The sequence below is a fragment of the Atractosteus spatula genome, chromosome 4 (assembly GCF_055471065.1).
Source record: "Atractosteus spatula isolate fAtrSpa1 chromosome 4, fAtrSpa1.hap1, whole genome shotgun sequence".
NCBI classification, from domain to species: domain Eukaryota; kingdom Metazoa; phylum Chordata; class Actinopteri; order Semionotiformes; family Lepisosteidae; genus Atractosteus; species Atractosteus spatula.
This window is the reverse complement of record NC_142709.1, coordinates 4,943,774-4,964,378: the sequence shown is the minus strand read 5'-3', so window position 1 is coordinate 4,964,378 and position 20,605 is coordinate 4,943,774.

Genomic DNA, 20,605 nt, shown 5'->3' with positions numbered 1-20,605 from the left:
CATTGTATTAAAAGTTTCTAGATTATTTATAAAAAATAAAAACAAATCAATCTTTAAAGATGTACAGTAGGAGGCTAGTCCTAGCTCTAAATGCTAGTGCCATTTAGAGTAGCACACACCTAAATGCATGCTGCTAATAGACATTCCGGGGATGTATTTAAGACATTGTAAAATGGCCATTTCTTTATAGATTTAAGCATTTAACTGCATCTTATTTAATGTTGCTTTTTGTGTAAATCAATAAGGTTATAGTCCATCAAAAGTAGCATGTTTCCAGCATATTGGTTATGATTTGAGTGATTTGATGTTTCTATTTTTAAACTCTTAAGGAAGGTCAGTCTCTAAAAGTTTGCCCAGGGGGACTGTTACAATCATAGCAATGTTTCTTCACTAAACTGAGATGGCAGTCTTTTCAAGAATAAAGAGTTAAAATGTCACCTGTACAGTTTTGGAAGTTAGTACACGTTCTATTTGTAATTGATCTAATGATTGAATATTGTCACCTTCAAGCAACAGGCAGAGTTAAAGGCTGCACTACCTTTCTGTAGGTGCTGCCTTTTCTGTCACATTTCAAATGAAGTGCTGTAATAAAGTCAAAAGAAATTATTTAGGCAACTACTTAAGGCACTGAACATGAGGATTAACAGCAGCATAAAACATCATGCATGGTTTTGTCCCCACCTCCATTTTCAATCCACTTGTGTCGAGGAGTTTTGTACTGTACAGGATGGACCAGACATCTTTTTCCTCTGCAGTAGATTTCACCTCCTCCTGAGGAATTTCCAAGTGTTCCCAGGCCAGCCGAAATCTAGTCCTGCAACACACGGTTTTGCAGTCTTTTTCCAGTGGGATGTGCCTGCAAAAACCTTAAAGGTAAGTCTTTACTAGGTGCCTGAGTTGCCTCACCTGCCTCCTCTCCAAATGGAGGAGAAAAGACTCTAATCTGAGGATCTCAGGCTGGTCCGGTTGTAAAACCTGATTTCCACCACTAGTATCTATGGCCTTGCGCTTGGAGTAATTGCTCAAAGTTTCTATTCACAGATGGAAGGAGGCATCTGGATTGACCTGTAAACTCAGACCAGCACAGCACCAGTTTACACCAGTTTACTGCTTACCGACATCACCCTCTCACTGGCCACCACTCGTAAACAAGGCCCCAGGGTGCCCGAACATCTCTACTGTAGGCAGCAACAGCTTCTCCAGGAGAACACCGTGACCTCAGATTTGCACATGCTGATTCTCCTTCCTGGAGAAAGCGAGTTCAGAAATGGCTGACAAAGTACTTCATTTCCTAGTTTTGAAGTCAAAATGATACAGTATTGCTTAAAGTGCAGCGTTCAAGCCGAGAAATATTTTTAAGAGCACTGCAAAACCTGAAGAATGCTGGTGCTGTAAACCATGGTAGATTTAAGATAGACTGGTTTACATAGACTTCTGGCCCAGTGGTCCTGATGTGATTGAGTGTGTGTGTTTGTGCCCTACAATGGACTGGAGTTCTGTTTAGGGTGTATCCTGCCTTGCACCTGCCAATAGTCAGGATAGTCTCTGGCTCTGGCTCCCCTGTGACCCTGTATTAGAGAGGATAGAAAATGGATAAAGAGATAGAAAATGGATGTTCTACACTGAAGTGGATTTATACTACTGGCTGGTGGTGTGTAGAAAATGATGCAGACATTTTTTGTGTTGTGGTTTTGGACTACTTTTAAAGTCTGCTTCAAAAGACCAAGAGGAGTCTGTACAAAGAATTCACCTGCTGTATGTACTTTATAATGTCTGAACATTTTTCAGATATAGCAGGCCATGCAGTGCTTTCATTTACAGTACTTCTTCCCGACCAAAGCCAGGTTTAAACTATGACTTTTACAAGGAAAGACAAGCTGAAGTGTCCGAGGGGCTCCATCCATCCTGTACCAGCAACTCGACAGCCAAAAACTGTTTGAATGTTGAGTGGTTTCACTAACTCCAAGGCAAAGGGCAGTGCCCCTGCCAGCCCTTATTATAGACAAGCCATTGTCACCATGGCAACCTCAGATCCAGTGCAGCCTGTCTGTGTGCTTTGACTCAAAATCAGTCTCCAGAATCGGAGTTTGTGTTCTGTCTAAATGATGCGGACCATTTTAAATTGCCTCTGATGAATGTTTTTGTTTGGCTTTTCTAGGTCCCTGGAATTAACCTCTATGCTATCAGGAGTTGTTCTGCCGGCATCTTCAAAGAGCAATTTTCAAAAAGTGGAGTTTGGAAAATGAGGGTCAGCATCAAGCCCATTTGGAAGCTTAACATGCGACCGAAAGAGTAAATGTTTTCTTGACATGTAATGTTTCTAAAATAAAGGACTTGCCCAATACCAGGTCTCTGCCTTCTGAGTGGTAAACACAGGTATCTGAAAGAAAATCTCAAACTTAGTCGCTCCTGCTCTCAAGGCTAGTCAGTTTTTTTTTCTGTGTGTTTTCTAGCATATTTGATCAGATGAAAACGTCTTCATCCAGTCAGAAAAGCTGAAGAGAAGTTACTTGTCTTCCCCGTAGCGGCACTATGTACTGCAGTCCTTGAAATCGCAGGCTGTTGCTGCAGGATGGGACGAGTGTAAGGCGCCCCTGCTCCTGCCGCTGTGAATAATTGAGAGAACACTACAGAGGGAGAAGGCTGCTCCTCCACTCTGTGCCTTCTGTGAACCCGGCAGTGCAAGACAATGGGTTCCTTGACAGAGATGAAGAGGCTCAGGGCTTTTGTAAGGACAAGTGGAAAGAGCTACTGTGGTTATCTTTACCGCACCAGCTGGGGGGAGTCGGGGAAAAGCGTTCTTTAAAGGGGCCAGATCATACATCTGGTGGATAGCAGGTTTTCACATTTCTTGACATTAATTAAATCACTAAAAAACAATAGATGACTGTAAAACATTGTTTTTTAGAGCCAGACAATTACAATACATGATGGAGTAAAATGTAAAAAATAGCAGAGAAGTGTAAAGTGGGTCAACATTGATAAACTGAACTAATATATTTATATCTTCATTAAGACATGAAGATTTTTCTAACCATAAAATTGAATTCAGATATGACATGTCTTTGCAGTATTTCTGAGGATTTTTTAAAATACCCTTGATTTATCTGTACGATGTCTTTAAAAGCAGTGGCTTAACTCCTAAATATTTTAATTTTGATTACCACATTATACAAAAGGAAGCTTCAGTTTTAGCAAGGAAAAATCTAAATTAAACTCGATTTTAAATTATTTCCTGAAGCCCCCCAAAATATATATACAGTATATTGAATGCCATACAAATACAAAAGGCCAGTGGGGCACCTTGGTTTGCATTGTCCACTGGAGAACAACAGACAAATGCATGCATGGTTACATGGGCTTAATTGTAATCCAAGTCCCAACAGTAAATGTCTACTTAGTGAGTGTATTAGTTATGTATTTTATGATGCATTCTGCTTTTGCACTTCATTTGTAGGGGTACAGGTGTAAACCTTTACTTTATATTGCACTTTCAGGTGTACTCTGAAGTCAGTTTCCCACAGGATGTTGAGGATAGCTGGCAAGAAATGCCAACAGAAACCTTAACCCTGACCCTCTTCTGAAAACTGTCAAAAGACTAAAAGTAGCCCAGAATTTATTTCATGTCCCTAAGATGTCTTGGAGATGCCAGCAGCTATATCGCCCTGAAATTAGCAACTGGCAACCCGCTAAGCAGGTGTGAGCCTGGCCAGTACCTGGATGGGAGACCTCCCAGGAAAGCTACGGCTGCTGCTGGAAGAGGTGTCAGTGAGATCAGTAGTGGGTGCTCACCCGGCTGTCTGTTCGGGTGCTAATGCCTCAGTATAGTGATGGGGACACTATACTGTAAAAAGGGGCGCCGTCCTTCGGATGAGACCTAAAATCAAGGTCATGTCTCTCAGTAGTCATTAAAAATCCCAGAGGCATTTCTTGAAAAGAGTAGGGGTGTTAACCCCAGTGTTGTGGCCAATTCCCCCCCGGGATTTAGCAATCATGGCTTTCTAATAATCCCCATCTATGAACTGGCTGAGAGCTGGTGTGTGGGGAGCGCACTGGAGCACTTTGTCTTACGTCCAGGTGGGGCCGCACACTGGTGGTGGTGGAGGGGATCCCCATGAACTGTAAAGCACTTTGAGTGGAGTGTCCAGAAAAGCCCTATATAAGTGGAAGGATGATTATTATTACTCAACTCAACAACCAAAACAGAACCCTAACAATATCCTGCTTGTAATGGAGTTCTAATGATAGTTTGGGAGGGATGAGGGCAGCCAGACTGATTAGGCTCAGCTGCCACAACCTACAACTAATCCTGATGTAATTCCTCAGATTCTCATATACTGTATATATCATGCATAACCCTCTCCTTTTCCTCGCTCATTTTTAATCTCTCTGCCACCCCATCTCCACCTTGGCAGCTGCCCCTTGGTTACCCTCTCACGAGGCATGGAGGTTCTAGCTGTCCTCGTTCCTTGTGAAACTGTGATTGGAATAATTAGCTGTATTGTAAAACATGTCTGAGCTGCGTTTGTGTAGCTTTTCTGCCTGTGTTTCAGTCTCCTCTAATCTCGTTAAGGAATGCTGGCTAAAACTGATTGAATTGTCCCCTTTCCTGTGCCCCTATGATAGACTGTCATGTCCTCCAGGAGAAGGTCATCCCCTCAAGCCTCTTCCTATAAGTGAAACCTAGTCCACCTCCATAACCAAAAACTAACATGATAAACCTTGGTTTTCATGTAGAGATACTTATGTGTGTGTAATAGAGAAATTAGAAGGTAATAATTCAATACTGGCAGGAGGCACTTCTAATAAATACAGAGATTTTACTATTACACAGGTATTAGCTCCGACTCAAGACACCCCCAAGCAAGATCATTTCTTCAACAGAACTGAGCAGTTCCATCATTTAAGTAGTTGTACTTCTTCTATGGAATTTTTGTTCTTTTGGTTGAAAGTGTTTGGAAGATTTTCAATTTTAAAAAAAAACAGCCATGGACTAAGAACAATTTCTCTTTCCGCCTTGGGAAAAGACCTGTAAGACTAAGGATAAATCTAATCACAGCATGGCATTTTGTTCTGTCATTTCCTATCCCACAGTTGTCTCACTGTGTGCTTTTGACATTATTGATAGCCCCTATTCTTGTCTGTTTTTCAACATAGACCCAAAACATTTCAATATAATTTATTACAGTACATACAGTACAGTATGCTGCATTGAATTCTAAGAACTTGATGTTTGTTTTCCTTTTTTAACCTACCATTTTATCTGTCCTTTTATTTATAGCTGTTTGTCTAAGCAGTCCATACTTAAATGCAAGCAGAGAGGCAACAGTCCCACCCTTGACAGGACCCAAGACACTCATTACCACGAGTAAATGCCCAGAACCCGGGAGGCACAATTTAAAGTGACCAGTCACATACTATATGTCTGTTAGGCTGGGGACCAGCTCAGTTGACGTGTAATGGACCCTACGCGGGTAACAAGGATCACGATAACTCAGCAAGCCATAAAATTAGGAAAATCCGGGGTCGAGGTCTATAAACTAGCAAAAGGTCCAAAAACCAGGAGAGAGATTAAGCATAAAACTCCAAAGACAAGATCCAGAAATCGAGGTCAAAAGACCGTCCAAAATCCAAAAATCCAACAAGAAGTCCAGGGAGAATATAGCTGAGGATGAGATGTGGAGCTCACAAGGTTGTAACCAATACTGAGCAAAGTTAGGACTGAGAGCAGGGTTTCAGTAGGCTTGAGGAGGGGAGGTGGTTTGATGTAAAAATAGGCAGATTGGTTAATGATGTCTGGTTGATCTACACCTCCTCTGAGTGGAAGAGGTAGGCACCAGAGGTTTAGGTGCCCTCTGGTGGCAGGATACTGGGACTGTAACAATCACAGACTCTAACACAGCACCCTGTAACTTTGAGGTTCAGCAGAACTAACCACCGTATTACCCTGCCACCCAAATCTCCTTGTAGGTACATACAGTAAATGACACATCATTTCATAACAACCTAAGGTTAGGGTTACAAAAACCAAACAGTTCCAACTCTATTCATGCTTCTGGTAGCAATTGAAATGACACAATTGAGAGCGCTTACCCAGTGGAATGGGTTTTCTTCACAATTATAACATGACTCAGTTTTGGAATTCACTTCTTTAATATGCAATATAATCAAGCAGCCAAATCTCACTGGAACAAAAGGAAGATAGAAGGAAATAACTAATGTTTCTAAATTTCACCTGGGACCCAAAATACAGCCCTGAGGTTAAAACATGTCTTAACTACTGCCCCAGCTAAACCTAAACCTGCTGTAGCTGGGGCACAAATTGAGCAATTCTGCAATCTGTCCTGGAAGCCTTCCATTCATCAGCCTAAAACAATCAAAACCATTTAAAACAAGCTCTTGGAAACGTATCCTCTTCAATAATGCATGTTTAAGGCAAATCAATCAGCTGAAAAGTGGTGTAAAAATGGTACTGAAGTGAGGGTTTACTAAAGGCCTTTTGTAGCGGACAGCTTCCTCTGCGTTGTGTCAAATGAAAAAACACCCAGGGACACCAGGTAGAGGTCTGCGATTTTATTTCCTTATACAACATAAAACACGTGGGCATTACACACGCTACATGTCTCTCTCTCTCTCCCGACTGGCGTCCACAATGCGTATGAGAAATCACCTTATAATCACATTATATAAAATAACAGAATAATCATAATATCTAGAATGATATATAATGTCCTTTCCACGGTTAGGGTTACAAGAACCATTCAATCTTGACTCAAGTTATACATGTACTATAGTTGCATGTTAAATGAGAAAATTAAGAGATTTTACCTATTAAAGTAGGTTTTCTTAAAACTCTTTATGTGACTCATTTTCAGAGCACAACTACCGAAAAGTGCAGTACAGACCATAAGCAGCCAGAAGTCTCTGAAACAAAATGTTTAAGACAGGAGCAAATTACCACTCATCCGAGAGTTCACTTGGCACCCAAAATCCAGTGTAAAGAATGACTAAGTAGTTTTGGTAGTGTTGTAGCAAAGAAGTGAGCCAAGTCCGAAAATCATAAACCCGAAGTCCAAGCCAAAAGTTCAAAAGCCAAAATCCAAATGAGAGCTGTTTGGACTGGGGATCCAAATTCAGCAATGAAGCTGAAACAATCAAAGTCATTCATAAACATTCCTGTAAATTTGTCTTTGTCAATCTTGTATCTTCTATAGGCCAACTTTTAATCAGTTGAAAAACAGTGTTGTCACAGTATTTAACAGAGCATACCTTTCAGGCCAGTCTAGGGTCAGGGTTACAAAAACCATCCAAATTTGACTCAAATTATAATTCTGGTTTCACTTGAAATGACAAAATTGAGAGAGTTTACCCAATGGAATGTGTTTTCCTCATAAATTCTGTCTCAGTTTTGGAATACACTTCATGTATTGTGCTATTCAATTAAAGCAACCAAATCTATCAGAAAAAAATTAAAGATGGGAGAAAGGTATCACTCTTAAAGTTACCCTAGCTGGGGATTAAATTGAGCAATTCTGCAACCTGTCTCTAAAGCCCTCCATTCATCAGGTTTGAAAATATTCCTCAATACAAATATACTGTATGAGCCTGAAACAATCAAATCCATTCATAGGCACTTCAATGAACTTCCATGCCTCAATAATGTATCTTCTACAGGTAGGTTTTTAATCAGTTGAAAAATGCTGTTAACATGGTATTTAAATGAACATACTGTACAGTCCAGGCCAGGCTAGGGTTAGGGTTACAAGACCCATTCAATTTTGATGCAATTTACATGTACTGTAGGTACATACAATATACAGTATACAAAAAGCCATTGTTACGTTACACATTTTATGTTTCAGAAATAGCAATTTGTGTTTTACAGCAAATGTGAATGACAGCTTGGTTTTATAATTAGTTACATGAAAACAATTGTTAAAATGTAGCATTTTTAGACCACAAGAAATACCTATTCACATTCACCAGGTTTCTGTAAATCAAATACATTCTCCTAATAGAAAATGAAATATGATGGTATGCCAAATAAAAATGTCACACAGAGTGTCATGCACACTAAATTTATATTGTAAAATGCAGCTGGCAGGTTTGTACTTTGGTGCCATACAAGGACATACAATTTTGAATTATACAGACAATTGAATGTCTAACCCCCATTAATCTTTTATGTATCCAATCACTAGCACTTTTTGTAATTAATTAAAACCGGATCTGTACGAGGAGCTGTATTATAAAAAAAATCTTTGCAAAGTCTAGTTAGGGGTTGCCCTTTGAAACAGGGAGTTGTTTCCACAGTCATGAGTAATGTGTCTATTACTGTCTTAAGTCAGAGAAGTTCTTAGGAAATTTCTCAGAGTCCCTATTACAACAAAGTGAGCAGGAACCAGTAGGTTATGTTTGGAAATTCCATTCTTGATAATACTGAAATATAGTGGCCTGTTTCTAATATTTACTTATTTCTGTTTTAGAAGAGCATTTACCTGCCATTTTTTACTTGTGCTGTAATTTGTGTTAGCTATATTAAAAAAAAATCTGGTTTGTACAGTATTCTGATGCAGAGAAGTACAGTACAGTACAGTATGTTAAGTATAGAAAATGAAATAAAGTCATCATAGCTTCTTCAATTAAAAAAAAAAAGCCTGATTATAGCAGAGTGGTCTGAAGGAGGCATCTAATCTGTCTTTATTTCACACCGCTAAATTGTCCACTTATTATTATTTTGTACCAGTTTGTATACAGCCTCCAGGCATTAAGCATCCAACATCACTCTAAATATCTCTGAAAAAGCCTGGGTTGTTCTGTCAAGCTGTTTAATTATATTCTTTTATTGTGTTTCAAAAATGAGTGAAAAAATAACTATGAAAATAAACTTGAGGTGCATAGTCAAATTAATTTTGAAAAGACTTATAATGTTTTCTGTGGTCTTCTGGGTAAATGAGGTGTGGAACTGTGGTTTATTCTACAGGTTTAAGAATTTGAAAAGGAGAGATATGAGGAGCAGGGAGAAAGATGGGGGGGATTATTTATTTTGCATGGTTATAGTGCCACCTTGTGTTCTGATGGTTCTGGTATTTCAAAATGACTTCACATATTGCAAATTTCAGTGATTTAGTGTTTAAAGCAATATTGTTTGTAATGCACTTGTAGAAGTTTATTTGTTAACTTTACTGAAAATATTCAGCTTAGCTATTAGATCACTAGTGGATTACTAAATTTTATACTGATTTCAAACCTACAGAATGTCTAACTGGTATTGAGCATGTTTGAGAACTGACCAGCTTGCCACAGAACCTGTACAGTAAGTGTTCAGTTAATTTTTTGGGACAGACATGTCCTTCAGCATTAAAATTATTAAAATTAAAATTATATGTAGGATGGAGAATTATTGCCATCTTGAGTGCCTTAACTGCAGTAAACATCAAGCTCTAACACCTCCTCATACAAGTACACAGAAAAGAGAGGTCTGGTAGAATCAGAACTACTGGTTCTGCCTTGTCTTTGTGACAAGCTTTGCACTCACAGTATCAGTTCAGTTTATTTGTCATATGCACAAGTGCAATGAAATGCTTATTTGCATGTGTGCTACTATACAAATTAAAGGAATCTCCAAAAACATAACACAGAACAGCAGCTGCAACAACTAGTTAAATAATTTACAGTATAGGGTGGTGATAGGTAAAACCCAGTGATGTTGTGTGTTGTGATCACATGAATCCCTACCCGCCATGACTAACAATAGCACAAAGAAATGAGCATGAATGGGTTTCAGATTATTGTCTGTATACTTGCATCAGGGTAATAACCAGAACTGTATGTGTACAACAACAGGGAAAGCTTGAATATTTTATTTGATGCCTCAGTTGTTTGGTATTGACCCTCTCCAGTATGTCCATGCTGTATTTTATATACTGAAGTATGACATATATAATGCTAGATATAGATTTATATATTTTCACATCAGCTGGATTGAATGAGCCATAGAATTTTTGAACAAAATTCAAAATTTAGATAGCTGATTGTGTTTGTATTATTGGGGCTAAGCAGTTTTGTTTATGAGGGAAGAAGGTGGGCTTCATTCTACAATACACTCACTGTAAGAAATATTAATGGAAACACTCATTTAAACTTCCAGTTACCGCACTTACAATTGAAGGGTGACATATTACACTGTCACACGGAGTTTTCAGACAAGTAAATGAGGAAAAAGACAAAACATCACTTGAGGTGACTTTTTTTAATCTATATTTCACATATCAAAAGGGCCCCAAAATTAAGTTAAACATTAGTTAACTTGCTGTTCAATAGCACATTGGCAGATGGAAGAAGCAGCCTAATTCCTTGCATTTGCAGTATTCTGAGATCTTTTGCACATGACTCTTCATTTTGATGGATGATATACTCTACCCTATCATGCAGGTGGTATCAACTGTCTATAGGATGAACTGTCTTACAAGGGCACTAGACCTCACACCTACTGTGCAGAACATGTGTAAGACATGATGAATTGTGCATTTTCCATCCTAATTGTACTGCCAAGGATCCTAGATTAGCTCCGGATTGTTCTAGAGTACAGACATATCTCTCAACACAAGCTGTGAAATTGCTGTGAAAAGACAAAGTGTCATTGATGAAAAAAAATGTGACTACTGAAGACACTAACATTCATTTGACTCTTACATGAGTCTGTTAATCTTGTCTTTGACAGGCAGTAATGGAGAATTCGTGGCCACGTACGATGTCATAGTACTTCCTAATTTTAATTTGGTCATTTGTGTAAATACTATACATTTACACAACCTGTTTTATTTAATATACTGCAGTGGTTACTTCAAAATACCAAGCTAATGTTACGGAGTTCTTGTATTTAGGAGGGACTTTGTTTATAAACATTTTTACCAGTAGATGGTGCTGTAGTTTTATTTGGATTAATTGAATCTAAGTGTGTATAATATTTTAAGTTTTTTCTTTTGAAGTTTGACAGCTCCATATTTCGATTTGATACTTAACGTTTTAACTAAAACTAAATGGACTAGGAAGCTGTTTAGGTAAGAGTATATATTGAATATACTAGGGTGGAATAACCTTTTACCGTATACGATAGACTTTTTAGTAAAATATTTTAAGAAAAAAAAATATCGCGTTGTGTCCAGATTGTTCACTGGTTAAAATCGTATTTTTTTCCTCTGTATCTTCTATACAACAAAAACACAAGTCAAATGTGTGAATGCTTTTGGTCTTCAAGCAGTCGTAGTTGCAGATTATTTGAAAACGTTATGGAACTTTTTTTTTCCCCCTGGAGTAAATGTTGAGAAATGGGGAAATGGGGACAAATCCAGTAGTCAAATCCAGTAGTCTAGTTTAAATGCGCCTTTTGGAGTTTGTACGAAATGTAAATTTATTTTAGAGTTAATTCTAAATAAACAGATACTTTGTATGAGAAATATTAAGGGCCTGGTGCTACAGTATGTCAACATTTAAAGCCCGAGGCTCAGTACAGAAAGCACTGAAGTATCATTTGTTTTGTGGAATTTAACGGTACTACTAGCTACAGGCAAATGATTTTCACAATAGACTTTGACACTATTTTTTTACAGAAATTGTTAAATCGTTGAGCAGAGAAGTCATATATTTTAGACTTGGTTACCGAAAGGTAACCTTTTTTAAAGGTGTATTGAGAACAGTGATAAATCCGCCGGTGACATAGCCTTAAAAATATTAGATTTACAAAGACCGCAGAAGATGGCTTAGAAAGCACTGTATTTACTGATAAGAGAAAGGTTTGCCCTAGTGGGTATTTTCTGTGCAGCAGTGAAGTCTTTATTGTCATGTCTAAGAGATTAAAATAATAAAATAGTTCAGATAGAGGTGATTACAACATTAGTTTTGGGATTGTTCTTGGGTCTGCATTTTTTGACGAAAAAAAACCAAGCAAACACAGTATAGATTGTGTTCTGTGTTATTTCGACATAACCAGACTCTGAATAAGGGAGATGAAGATGGTTAACAGCTGCATCATTCTGCAAGCTGGTTATAATTTATGTGCTTTGGCTGGGATTCCATAAATTGAATGAGTAATGTTCATTATTATAGTTTCCACATTTAGCTTAACAGTAAGCAGTAGTCTCCTGTTCTCTCTCTTCCAATTAAATAGTAAACATTATCTTAAAATATAACTTTTTTATAAATTGATACGGTTGAAATTGTTAATGTTTGCATCTTCATACAGTTTCCCCAACTAGGAAAGATTTATTTATTTAATATTTTTAAACAACCAGGATTTAAATAAGAGAACAGACATGATGGAACCGCTGTGAAATTGTGACCATAATATGGTATCTTTTGGTGTTTCCTTTCAATCTCTAAACTGTGATTCAGACATCAAAGTTTATAATTTTAGAAAGTAGATTTTGGAGGAATGCTGCAGAATTTACAGGGGTGAATTGGGAACAGAGAGATAGAACCACAATAGAAGAAGGGTGTACATGCTTCAAAAACATTATGTTAAAGCCACAAAATGAATTACTCCTAAAACAATGAAGTCCACATTAAGAGATACTGTATTAAGAAAAACATTTGAAGGAAGAAAGTGCCGTACAGTCTGTGCAAAACACCCCAACATTCAAAGATAGAAAAAGAGTACCTTACATTGAGCTACAGGCAAAGATAAAAAAAAAAACAGATAGATTTTCAATGGCGGAGACAGAAAAGAATGTTGAATTAGAGGCAAAAAATATTGCAAATATATTATTTTCAATATTACAACAGTAAAAAAAAACTGTAAGAGTGGAAGATGTGATAAAAGGGGAGTAATAAAAGAAGGTGAAAAATATAGTAAGCATGTAAAATAAATATTTAACTTTTTTTGGAAGGTATAATGCCAATGACTTGCCCAATGTTATAGAAAAGGGATCATTAGTACTGGGTAATTTTAGCATAGCTGACACTGAGATTCTACAGGGGGGTAGGGTGGCTAAGCACCATAGATCACTATGCCATGATGGTATTTTACCAGTTATAATTAAGGAAGGAAAGGAGGGGTGTTATTCATAGGTACATCACTGGGATATTTCTACTTTAAATTAGAATGGGACCAGTACCCTTCAATTGGAGAACCACAAGTGTAATCTCAATTTATAAAAAGGTGGACAGAGACTGAACAGGAAAAAGACACAGTAGATCAAGCAGTCTTTATTCTTTTCCAAGTAAAAGTTGAAAATCTTAGTTAATCATGGTAGCTGGAACTTAATTAGAAGAGAACAGTTAGAGAACAGTGGCATTTTAAGAGACAGCCACCGTGGATTGAGGTCCTGTTAAACTAACCTGACAGAATTATTCAAACAGGCAACAAGGACTGTAGATAAAAAGTAAAGCGTATGACATGATGGCAGGGCAGCCTCCCACTTGTCACCCGCAGTCTGAAACACGTGCTTTTCCACCTACACAAACTTTTGTAAGATGTGGTGTTTTAGCTGACCTATAGCTGTATGAACCTCTGGAACCCAGTGAAGCTCGGGGAAAGTTGTATTCAAACCATAGCCAGTGACCACATACCTGTAAACATTTTCTCTTTTCTTAACCTTGGACCACGAACCACTTTCCCACCTCTACGGGATGATTGATAAACCTGTTTCCCCTCCTGAGAGAATCTCTCAGCATCTGACAACCAATGACTAGGAATGGTCCCAGGCTATCGTTTCTCTCACAACCTAAGGACTAACAGAACAAATCACTGGGGCCCTCAGCACCCAAAATCAGCAGACGTGTGCCAGGTGGATTTCTCGCAGCTGCATCTACAGTATTATAAATTAGAAGATTAATGCCAAACAAGAGGGCCTCCTTTCCACAGTCGACCACGGGGTCTGGAGAACCAGAAACCCAAACCTTATCCAGGATTTGTAACCATAACAGAAACAGTCTCCTGATCTTCCCTTACATAAACCCACTGTGCATACCTGCTCCTTGGAGACTCCTCTCTGTGCAGGGGCTCAAGGAACAATCAGGAGAGCTAAACGTGCTTCTTGTCTAACCTAGCCACCCACATCTAAAAGCTATCCCGCTACTAAGAGACTAATCTCAGCCATAAACTCTAACAAAGAGATGGTTGGTAACCAGGCAGTTCTCATCACAAGCCCCTGTCAGCCTCCTTAAAGAGGCTGCTAACTTGCAACAGCTGCAGCAGAGTGCTCAAACACATGATAGTGCCTGCCCTGAACCAGTATGCACATTCCCGCTACCCATGTTTCTTAAAATACCTTCAAACCCTGACAGTAATGATGTACAACTCTTTATCCAGATGTTTTCCTTGCACTCATGATATAAGGGGTGCCCTTCCCTCTCCCAAACCTGAAATCTTACAAAACTTTTTCTTAAACATTAACTTTTAACCCTCGGCCCACAACCATTACTTTAGCCACTAGCATTGTGAAGCTGTGAACCTGGACTGTACAACCCCTGCTTGGTCTCAGTACTCTTCTGTCAGCCTAGGGGATCACAAGGAGATGAGTTGTTAGGCCACAACACACTTGGGCTGTTGGACATGCCCTGCTAGGTCCTATTTAACAGTCCTCCAGTGTTCAATCCAGTACTCTCATTCCATAGGATGGCACTTCTTCTGCAGCCCACCAGGGGGCACCACCATCTTACTCCTGCCACGAGTCCTCACATGTGACCAGTGTGCATATATCTGCATCATTTGCTCTTTAAATACCTTAAAACTTAATGGACTAAAAACCCTTCCCCCCAGATGCTCAAACCAATAAAGTCTCTTAAAGCAACAGCTGCAGTTACAGTTACAGTCCCCCATAAATAATTGATTTTCAAATTAAAAGCCATAAGTAACGCACTTGTAGCAGGACTCTGCTCAGTGAGCTGAGCAAGTTACAGAAGTGTCACCCCCCCCCTCAGAAATCTAGACAGCGTAAAAAGCAGCAGTAGACGACCTGGTCTTTTAGCATGGTGAAATTATACTCTAAAGAGCTGCGCTGTGCATGCTTGGACTAGAATTGAATCCTAACATGGTAGAGAGAACTGCATTTCTTCAATTCACATGGTGGTAGAGAACTGCTTAACCAAAAGGGAACAGTAAACAGTAAATCATCTTAAGTCCCCATTGTCTAAAAAGGCAGATGCACAGTAGGCAGTGGTGTTCCATCCATCCACTCATTCTGATGTAGGTTAGCAAACTAGTTAAATGTGCAGGTGATACAAAAGGAGCTGAAGAGGCATCAAGGGAATTACAAAAAGACTTAGGTAAAGTCATGTACAGGGCAGAGCAAATATGTGGCGCATGACATTTAACATTGTTCAAAGAAATGTGGTCCACTCTGGTAGTACACTATATCACAAGAGCGATTATATACACTCTAGATTATTTTATTACATCATCAAGAAGCAATAAAATGCAAACAATGTATGGGTTTCATATACCCAGTATATTGGGTATGTAGCCAAAAGTGTAGAACTAAAAACTAATAAAGTTATGTTCAAACTTTATGATGAATTAGTGAGTTCTCATTTTGAAAATTGTGTTCACTTTTGGTCATCATGCTGCAAAAAGGATATTATAGCCTTAGACAAACTTGAAAAGAGTGCAGCAAGAATAGTTTTTGATCTTAGGGGGTTGCCATGCACTGACAGATAAATAAGAGATAAATCTCTTCAGTTTGGAAAAGTAGATTGAGAGGAGATTTGATTCAAGTATATAAGACCTAAAGGGGTTATAACAAAGGCTAGCAGGACTATTTCACAATCAGGAACAGGTAAATGTTCATTCCATGCTGAAAGATGAAGAGAAGAAACAGTACATTTCAGCTACGGAACCTTTTTCAGGTGTGATATAGTATCTCTTTTCTTCACCTTTCAGTATCGAAAGAACCGTTAACTTTTCCTTTACAGTCAGCACATGCTGACACAGCTTCCAACTTAAACCTATTTCAGAATCGGTAGTGCAAAAAGAACACAAGGTTACAATTGGTAACAAAAAGGTATTAAAACCTCCATAGACCATATCTGGAACAGGCTTCCTAGCCAAGTGGTGGAGGACCACGATAAGATTAGGTATTATTTTAGTTTCACTTCTGAAAAGTGTTGCTTCTACAATTCCCCACAATCAGGATGGGCCAAATGGCCTCCTCTCATTTTCAAGCTTTCTGAAATTCCTAGGCTATGTTCCTATGCCTATGTCAGAATTGTGTCTGTTTTTATTTTATGTAGTTAATAAATCACACAGGGTATTTATTTTTATCATTGAAACTTTATTGTATCCTTTGCATTTTCCCCATTAATAAAGAGTTCCACCTGTATGCACATTCCTGTGGAGTGCATGTCCTTGTCACTGCTGTGCACTGCCGTGCAGTCTCAGGTGAATATTACTCAAGTTTCAGCGTTTCGCTTAATTATCCTTGGACATGTTGGTCTTGCCATTTCTGAAGCAGCTACATTAAATTTCTAGTTAATACCAAAGAACATAATTCTCTTAAATCAAAGATCCCTCGGAATATGAATAAAAGGATAACATTTGGTGCATACCAATTTGAATGTCAGCTTGCCAGAATGCTTTATCAATTTGCAAGCTTCATTTTGAATAAAAGCTGCAGATATCTAACGAAGCAATGAAAGGTCAACGTAAGATAAGATGACACATCAGAATCTGTTTTATCCATAAGCCTTTTAACACTTTCTGTCAGCTTTTTCTAATATCTTTTTCTTTGCATGCATGCACTGAGATGTTTGTCAAGCAAGTTAGACCTCTGCTCCCCCTGTCCAAAATTTCAGTTAAAATAAGAGAAAAAGATTCATGTTTCAGCATAAGAAAGACAGATATTTCAAAATCCATTTTTAGAAAAGATTATAGCTTGCGCTGTCTGTGTGGTAGATGTGTGTGTGTGGTGGTGATGGGGTATACATTAAAAAGCATATGTTGTAAAGGACTTCAGGAGTTCCCTGAGGGGTGTTTTATCTGTCAAGGATAATGCCAAAGGGTGGTTACTTCAGGTTCTTATTGTGTTCTGAAGCTTCTATTACACAGCGTCAAAGCGTCTGGTCTGTGTGTGAAACATATATATGGGAATTTATAGAAAAATGGGTGTTTTCTCAAAAAAACATGCAGACATAAAGGACAAGCTCACAGCGCTCACGGAGCACTATGCTGGTATGACGTTTTTACACTCTACATCATCTTTACATTTATTTGACAATGCATACACACATTTTTCAGCTGACTATTTTTTTCCCTCTGATGTTAGCTGTGCATCTTTTGGTAAATGATCCTGACCTAAATCTTTTTCTCACGGTCACTAAATGTTTGCTAACATTAATTTTATACAAGGCAGTGCCTTTAACCCTTGGCACCCTTCAGCACTCATAACAGAAGTCAAACTGCTGCACACCCAATGCAAAAGCAGAAACCAAAACCAGGTTGATTCTTCCTGAGCTGAGCTGATTTTTGCCGGGTGAGAGGTCAAATTGTCATTTTACTGTTAAATTAGATTTTTCATTGACTTATCTTATAAGAATCGAAAAATCCTTTGTAAATGATTTTTTGTGATGAGTGTCATAAAAAACACATTCCCAAGAAAGGCAGCGATATGGGGTAACTGAACTGGAATGTGCAACATGCTTTGCTCAGATGTCTTTAGAAAAATGACCTGTTCTAAAACATGGGGTACAAATGTAAGACTCTTTGAAAAAAATGCATCAGCCAAATTCATTATATAAAGGAGTGTTTGAGCTACAATACATACTATTACTGTTGAACTAAGACATATACAGTAACTATCTGAAAATATTCTTTGTCTCATTAAGTTATTGGTCTCATTTGTACTCAGCTTGGTTAAGTGATATCTTTCCTGCAAGTACAGTACTTGGACACATCTGTCCATTAGTACAAGTACTGTTTGTTCTTTCACTAGAATCATCGGCTCTTGCTAATCACACACCAAAAGTTTTGACATCATTTTTGAGGGTCACCATTGGTCGATAATGTACTGCACTAAAATTGAAGTTATAGTCAAAGGGGGGACAGCCCCTTGAGGTACAAGTTGGTAGAGAGGGTGTCCCATTGAAGTCAATTTCTCAGGAACATGAGCTCTCAATTATCCTAAAGGTTTATTTGCAAGCCGAACAAACTGAACTCCCTATGTTTCACACTATGCTTATGACATTCTCCAGTTGCTTTCAGATCTCCCCCAATACATTAAACCCCCATGCTGGCAACTTTGGTAACTCCTGGGTGTAAAATACGTTTGTTTGAATTAATTATAGTGCTTCTGATAGTTTGATTAAACATATTGCCGCCTTTCTTTTAATTTGAGGAGGTACAGGACATTTTGAGCATCAGTCTCATGGCCCCCAGTTGAAGAGGTGCTAATTAAATCGCTAAAACTCTCGATTTGTCTATTTCTTTTGCTCTCATCAAAGGTAAAACTGTCTCTAATTGAGTTTGATTATTTTTGCAAAAGTACTAGAACAGGTCTTCTGAAAGACCTGTTCAGAAGTTTCAGAAAAAAATGAAATTATTTTAATGACATGTTCTGTTTTTTCGTATACCCACCTTGGTCTGTAAGATGTGTGTGTACTCTTGGTGATTCTGGTTGATTTGATTATGAAAACAGTCTCTCAAAGGTACTGTAGTTTCTTCTTTAAACTTTTCTCTCAGTTTAAATGAAATGCTTGAGTGTAATGATGAATTCAAAGTTACTGTTGACCTCCAGCCATGAGACTGAGTTGAGCTTCAGTTTAAATGATTGTGGTGTCATTTATAGGAACTGGTTTTCTGCAAAGTAGACTGTTAAATCACATTGTTCTGGTGCTAAACTTAACAATTTGCACAGAGGCATTTTGTTTTGTTTATAGCTTTTGTTTATAAAACATTTTTTTTTGGATTTGTTCTTTTATGTTTGTTTTCCTTTCCTGTAAGCTTCCATATGACCATTGCCTTTAGCGTTGTTTTGTTTAAGAATGGGTTCAGATTTTGGTCCATTTTGAAGATTCAATAAAAAAATGCTACAGTAACAGGAGTCAAACTGTTCATTCCTAAGAAGAAGACACAGTGGCATACAAGGTCCAGACACAAACAATCGTCCTATACAAAGGAATTTAATGAGGGTAAGATCTCCGTGCTTGTCTCTTTAAATAACACAACAATCAATAGGCTTACAGGAAGAGCTCAGGCTCTAAAGTGGGGAAGCATAGGGTTTCTCAGGAAGGACTTTAAAAGCCCTCCATCACAGAATACTTTTTAAAAATCAATTGCTAAAGAATATCACAGGTAATTTGTTACCATAAAGATGATGCCCAGGAAATTGAACACTGGTGGTCAGCATTCAGTACCAGTGCCTGAGTTTGCATGGAGTGAGTAAGAACAGTTGAGTAAAAAGTTCTTTCATTACCGTTCATTATTACAATACAGTTCAGCATTGTCATTGTCATTCACTGTGACGGTGGTCAAGGGTTTGCTTGCACAATGGATATGGGTTTTCCTCACCTGCTTAGCTGGACTGTGCCAGAATTTGGTCTAAACAAAAAAGCTTGGGATAGATGTCATGATTTGATAATGATTGACTTAATCCGCTCGGTTCATGAGAGCATTTTCTTCAAGGATCCATCAAGGTGAGCTGCCAGCTGCACAAATATAATTTAGCAATGCTTAACAACTTCTGGAAGCATTGCTCATAAGGAAAAAATAGGTCAAAAATGAGTCTGACAGGTGGCTAGAAAGAAAGTAGTAATCTTTCCTAACAACAACAGTATTTTTCTGTTAGGGGTGGGTATTAGTTGGAGACTGATGGGTAGGTTTCTTTCTAACTTGGGCAACAAACCCAGGGATGTGTGTTGTCCTGCAAAGCTTTTCAGTTTCACAGAAAATACTTTAGATGTCTGTTTAAATGAGGAAATAGTGAATGAAGCAGAGACTGACTGTAATCTCAGACAGGTCTGCAGTTCCTATTGCAACAGCTTTGCTTGACAACTTGCTATCTATCAAATATTTTTGGATACTTCTCCCATTTTCAACTCTCTGCTCTTTGGTTCAGCATCATGACTTAAACAGTCCAGGTTATAGAATATTTATAGTCTGTAACGTATTCAAGATCTTTCACATACCCTGTGTAAGGTTCTCAGTTTCAAATGCTCTTGCTCTTAATGGGGTTTTATAAATTGGATACTGCTGATTCAAAATGGCAAAACCGAATAAGCAACCTAAGATGAAATATTGAATGAATATCGACCGTGAAGGAGCTATAGCCTGAAACCACATTCCATTAAATATTATCTTCATGTTCTGCTTTTTTTTCATCTTAGTTCAGAATACATTCTCCCATGCTGAGTAAAGAAATCATAAAACAATGATAGTGTATAACGTACACTGTCTGGATCAAGCAGAATTACTGTATGTCTGTCAGTCCACCAGGAATTTGTGTTTATTCATCAGATCAGTAGCTGATCAGTAGATGTACATTAAAATAAATTTAAAATAATTGGCTTGCTGGGGCATTCTGTGCATGATTCAAACATCTTTATGGATTCATATAGTTAGGTATATAACGTCTTGTACTCTTTTTAGATTATTATTTGAAAGCACAGGCTTCTA